The sequence below is a fragment of the Pteropus vampyrus genome, unplaced genomic scaffold (assembly GCF_000151845.1).
Source record: "Pteropus vampyrus isolate Shadow unplaced genomic scaffold, Pvam_2.0 Scaffold1, whole genome shotgun sequence".
NCBI lineage: Eukaryota > Metazoa > Chordata > Mammalia > Chiroptera > Pteropodidae > Pteropus > Pteropus vampyrus.
The window spans coordinates 4,660,668-4,667,051 of record NW_011888782.1 but is presented as its reverse complement, the minus strand read 5'-3'; the positions used below and the strand labels follow the sequence as shown (position 1 = coordinate 4,667,051).

Sequence of the window (6,384 nt, the reverse complement as noted above, 5' to 3'; positions counted from 1 at the left end):
ATGACCATTTAATCATATGGGCACACTGCACTTCGTAGTGCACATAAAAACTCATGTCACAGATGGCTCCCCAGTCAGTCTTTCTATTTGTCTTTTTTTATTCATCATTTCATGCTCTAGCCTCATCAGCTCGCCAATCTTATAAATTCATCCTCCAACTCTTAAAAATCTGCTTCTGACATGACTTCTGTTTTAATAACCCATTTGATTTCTCTTTCTGACTTGTTGAAATCCTGTTTTATGATTTCATTGATTCCTTGATTTTTTAAATTTAAAAATGCAACAAATTAATGGATATTTGTGGTAAAATATAAAATTCAGGCTACAGTGAAATGCAGAAAGGAAAACAAGTAAAAATTAACTTCCTTTCCATGTCACAGTCCTACTTCTCAAAATCACTTTTAATAGCTTAGCGTGTATCCTATTATATAGTTTTCTATCTATATTCAAGGATACAGATATATCTCTATGTTTATTTTTTTAATTGTGCTATATTACATATTTTTTCTTTGGCTTGAGCTTCTAGAACAATGTAAATTAGCAATGATAACAAGTATCTTTAAATTACTCCTAATTCTCCTCTTTTAAAATCATACTCTCAGATTTAAATTATACTTCTTTCAATTGTCTTTCTCAAAATAAACTTTCATTAATGGGGCCAGCCTAACTTCTCCACAGGTAAGAGAAATCAACTTATTGAATTCTTAACTCCTTAAAGGCAGGAACTATTTCTTGTACTTTGTATTTCTTTTTTGACTTATCTATGCATATTTGCTATTTTCACTTGTTGAGTGAAAGGACCAAATAAAAATTACCTTTTTCTAGAAATGGAGTCAGTTTTACTACAGATTAGTTTTGATATACTAAAATTTCATTACGATTATTCTGCAAACATTACTGTTGGAGGCTGACAACCAAAAGTGAACAGCTTTTAGACAAACATATCTGAAGCAAGTTGTGTAATTTTATGCCTGCTATGACTAACAATTAGGTGACTGCATGCAATAATTTGCCTAAATAAAGGTACAAAGTGAAAATCTGACAAAAGTGCTCTCTAAGTCTTTAGAATCTTTTGTAAAATCCAATAAAACCTACTATGAACTACCCATTTCTAGGGCTGGAATCAAGGACGGAGGTAATGTTGGCAGAAAGAATAATTGATCAAAGTAGGATTTGCAGTCTTTACAGTAAACCAGAATAATCCATAACAATATCTACTCCCCGCAAAGTTAGAAAAAGAGTTGACCATATGAACATAATATTTGGTCTGTCATACAATAGAAATATGATCTTCCTGAAGAGAAAACTGCATACATGGTTGTTAAATCTCCCTGTATTTCCCTGTAAAGAGCATAACTGGATGGGGCCATTGAGCTTTCTTTCCTTTAATCATTCCACTCTCAAATATCTGCATAAATGAGTTCTTACCACCTCAGAACAGGTCTCTAATTTTCCATCAGATTTAATTTCAGTCTGGCCTCTGAGTCAAGAATGTATTCAATAATACGCTTGAAAACCAGAGTTCATATCAACCCATCGCCTTATTAATAACTACTTGCTAGGGCCAATGCCAGACCATAAAAATATATTCAGCCAATTATTCCAATTAATTAATTGAGTGGTTATTTTATTCATAAAACATTTTCAAATGATTATTATGTACCAGTTCCTATGCAATTGATGGAGATAAAAAAGTAAGTAGGCCAAAGTCTCTGCCATCAAGAGCTTCATAATCTCTACCTTTTCTATTGAGAAATTTAAAAAATTATATTTCAATATACGTTGTGGTTTAGTTCATATTATTTATTTCCATAGTAATTGTCTCAATTAAAAGAGATCAAGCAGCAACAAGATTTAAGTCTGTTAAAATCCATTTAATCTAACTGTGCCAGTGGAAGTCAGCCCTTCTTAAGGGCTTTTTCCATATGTAGTTTCTGTTTTCCCTATTCTCTCAAGGATAAGTTCTGAAAATTATTATGTAGAGTGCACTTAAGATATAACCAAAGTAACTAGTTATAATAATCTTCTCTGGCAAATGTTCTCATGCTGACAGTTGAGCATGAAACAATAATATCTAAGACATTAAAAAAGTTGGAAGTCACTGGGCTCACAAAAACACAGGATGCTTGTATATTATCTTGGTGGAGTTCTTTTGGAAAAAACTACATGACAATACTCAAAAAGCAGTTTCACTAGTTTATTAACTACATGTTTATAGTAGCTCACTAACCCTGACACATGGCCTTAAGATACAATCAGTAGGAGTGCAATAGGAGCTAAAAGATATTTAATCAAATAGTGCCAATATATACCAGCTTGTTTGTAAAATACCATGTCCAGCTCTACACCAAAGTAAATCAAGTCCTTTATTTTTTCTTTAAAGCATTCATTTCAGAATGTGAATTTGCCCTTACGATGTGTAGTTAAAAGACTATATGTCATTTTGTCAACTTAGATGAAAAATTAAAATCTCTACCTCTCTGGCATTATCAATTAAGACTATTCCTTTCCCCATTATATTTTATAAAGAATATATTTTCTTTCACTTCATTCCAATGAGCTTCATAATTACTGTGTTCCATGACTGATTCCATAGTAGGCATGATTCCATGGCTATCAGGTTATAATTTTTAGTTTTTGTTTTTATTACTTTTCCCTATGTTGATGCTTTTTTGACTATCTTCTATGATGCCTGCCAACATGCAAAAATGGGGAATTTATTAGGAAAATGTTATGGAGGTTGATTGATCATTTCTTGCTACAAAGCCTCAGTTCCAGTGACTCAGATTTCAATGAAAAAAAAAATTTAATGCAAGTTCAGACTCTAAAATTATACCATCAGATCATATAGATTTCAGAGAATTGGATTATGCACTTGTCGGGGCTGGCAAGTCCAAAATCTGTAGGGAAATCGACAGGCTGAATTTCTTCTTCAAGGAAACCTCAGTTTTGTTCTTAAGGTTTTCAACTGATTGAATAAAGATCATCTAGATTATCAAAGAAATTCTCCTTTACTTAAAGTGAGTTGATTTGTACATGTACAAAATACCTTCAGAGTAACACTTAGATTGATATTTAATTGAATAACTGGGTACTAGAGCCTAGCCAAGTTGACACATAGAACTAACCATTACACCAACCAGTTATTGGGATTTCCTTCAACGTTCACCAATAATGTCCTAGCTGCTAAATCCAGAATCCTTATTGGAGCTCATTCTCAGCTGCACTTGAAAGGGTTTGCCACACCTCTTTTTAGAAACTTTCCCTCACCAGAACACATGCCATCCCATTCCAAGTCAAGTGTTCCTAGTTATGTGTTCCCTCCAGTTTCCAATCTAGCCCTTTTAAAGAAATATCACATTTCTTGAGAACAATTTTAATGCTATGGGAATTTGATGCTGTGTAAATTATTTAAAGTGATAGTACATGGATGAGGTGTATACTAAATTGTATGAACCAAAGTCCCAAGGACATCAGGAAAACCTAGGTCCAAATACTGCAATTTATAGATAGAGGAAAACAGCTAGAACACTCCATTCCCCTATTATTGATAATAATAAAGAGTATTCAGTAAAAGATAAGACTCTCAAACATTATCATTATGATAAATGGTATTTTACAAATAGGGATAGGAAGAAAAAGGGTGACAGAAAATAAAAAAGAAAGGGTGTTCCAGACAAAAATCTTGACCTGTTGATCAATCATTACTGTATCTTGATCCAAAACCAGTCATTCAGCAAATGGCTCTATGATATAAACATGCAAGACAATGAAGTCAGACCCTTACTTTATGCCATATACAAAAATTCACTCTGGACGTAGTTCCACAGTGTAGCAGTTAGCATGTCTGCTACATGCAGAAGATCTTGAGTTCATGCCCTAGTGGAGCCATGGTCCATGGTCTATGGCCATGCCACCCTGAACAAGCCCAATGTCTGATCTTGGAAGCTAAGCAGGGTTGGCCCTGGTTAGTACTTGGATGGGAGACCATCTAGGAAGATCAGGTGCTGTAGGTATAAATAATAATTTTTTAAAAAATTCACTCAAAATGGATCAAAGACCTAAATGCAAGAGCAAACTATTAGAATAAAATATAAGAGTGAATCTTTGTGACCTTGAATTTGGTAATGTTTTCTTAGATATGACACTAAAAACACAAGTGACACAAGAAATAAAAAAGATGAATGGGATTTTATCAAAATTTAAAACTTTTGTGCTTCTGAGGACACTATAAAGAAAATGAAAAGACAATCCAAAGAACAGGAGACAATATTTGAAAACCGTATACCTGCTAAGGGACTTGTATCCAGAATATATAACGTACTCTCACAATTCAACAATAAAAAGACAAATAACCCCATTTAAAAGTGGGAAAAGGAACTGAATAGACATTTCTCCAAAGAAAACATACAGAAGGCCAATAGGCACAGGAAAAGACTCTCAATATGATTATCCACGGGGGAAATGCAAATCAGAACCACAATGAGACACCATTTTACCCCCACCAGGATGACTAAAATAAAAAAGGTTGGCGAGGATGTAGAAAACTGAAACTCTCATAAACTGCTGGCAGGATTGTAAAATGGCATAGTCACTTTGGTCAATAGTTGGATAGTTTCTCAAAACATTAATCACAGAGTTACCAAATGACCTAGCAACCCCACTTCTATGTATGTGTACCTAAGAAAATTGCAAAAACATGTCTACTCAAAAATTTATATACAAATGTTTATGGCAGCATCATTTATAATAGCCAAAAAAGTGGAAACAATCCAAAAATCCAATAAATAGATAAACAAATATAATAAATAGATAAACAAAATATAGTATGTCCATACAATGAAATATTGTTCAGCCATTAAAAGGAATAAAGTACTGATATATGCTACATTATGGATATGGATGAATTGAAAACATTATGCCAATTGAAAGATGACAGTCTCAAAGGCCAACATCTTGTATGATCCAATTTATATGAAATGTCCAGAAAAGGAAAATCTATAGAGATGAGAAATAGATTAGTAGTTGCAGGGGCTATGGGAAATAGAATGAGAAGGGACTGCTATTAGGTATGGGGTTTCTTTAGGGGGTGATGAAAAGGTTCTGAAATTAGATAGTGGTGATGATTGTACAACTCTGAAAATGTATGAAAAATGACTTTAGATTCTAAAAGTGTATAATTCTAAAAGTGTGAATTATCATGTGAATTATATCTCAATAAGGCTGTTATTTTAAAAAATACCTAAGTCAATGCCTCTTGCTACCATTTTTGTTCTTGTGGTGATGGTGTCTTTTTAATTATTGGACGTGGGTACGAAATGAGAATTCATACTCTTAAAAAACCACCGAAGTTTGTCAAATTAAAATACAAAGAAAACAACTGACATTTTCTTTCAAGAGGTAAATGATTAAGTCTGGGTTTTTAAGGTAGAAGAAATGAGTTTTCCCTTTGACAATGAATAGTTTTCTAACGTAGTGATACTATGTAACGTAATTGCAACATATGGAATTTCGACCTTAATTTAACTTGCATATTTTCTTTCCTCTGAATCTTGAACTCAAAAATGACGGTCTACTATCAGGTAAAACTTATAGTAGTACATCAGAAGATTCTATATCTTAGAGAGGAATCATATTTCTTCAATATGAGCTTAAGTTTAAAGTAACTGAATTGCCCTGTAGGATTCAGTTTTCTACCAGATTATTTCAGTGTCTCTTGACCTACTTTTCATTATCACCCGTACTAAGAAATCTTTTTAGACTTTGTTTTCCTAATTGCCCCTCTCCCTCTTGAAATTTTAATACTACAGATAGATTGTGTATCTGTTTGTATACTCTACGTACCATGTATATATGCTTTATCTATAAAAAGGGTAAGATTTTTCACTAAAAAAAACAAATTTTACTCCTTTGGACTAATACTGCCCCTGTGGAGAATGCATGCTGTACCTTTAAAATTCATGAGTGCTTTTGAGTGTACATATTTTATTTTCCTTACTCTACAGAATTTAGAGTTCTTTCAACAACTCGATTTAACATTTACAAATATAAATAAATAAAATTTAGTTTTTATAAATTTAACTTAATATATTTGGCAAAATTATATAAACAATTTTAAGTATACTAAGTTCAGATAAAATAATAGACAAGCTTCAAAATTATTTTTTCTGAAAATATTCACTGACATTGGAATTTGCTTTGCTATTAAGTGGGAAAAAAGCAACAAGCAAAACTATGTCAAGAATGCTTTACAAATTTTCTAAAAATACATACATATGTGAGGACGAACGACTAGAAAATATTCGTTAAAACGTTATCAGTTATCTCTGGGTGCAAAGATTTAGATGATCTTCAGTCTCAACTTTATAGGTGTCTATAGTTTCC

General features: G+C 32.6%; 1 pseudogene; it reads left to right on the top strand.

Moving 5' to 3' along the window:
- Positions 1-3,900: 3,900 nt before the first annotated feature.
- Positions 3,901-4,016, top strand: LOC111736793 (annotated as a pseudogene).
- Positions 4,017-6,384: the final 2,368 nt, after the last annotated feature.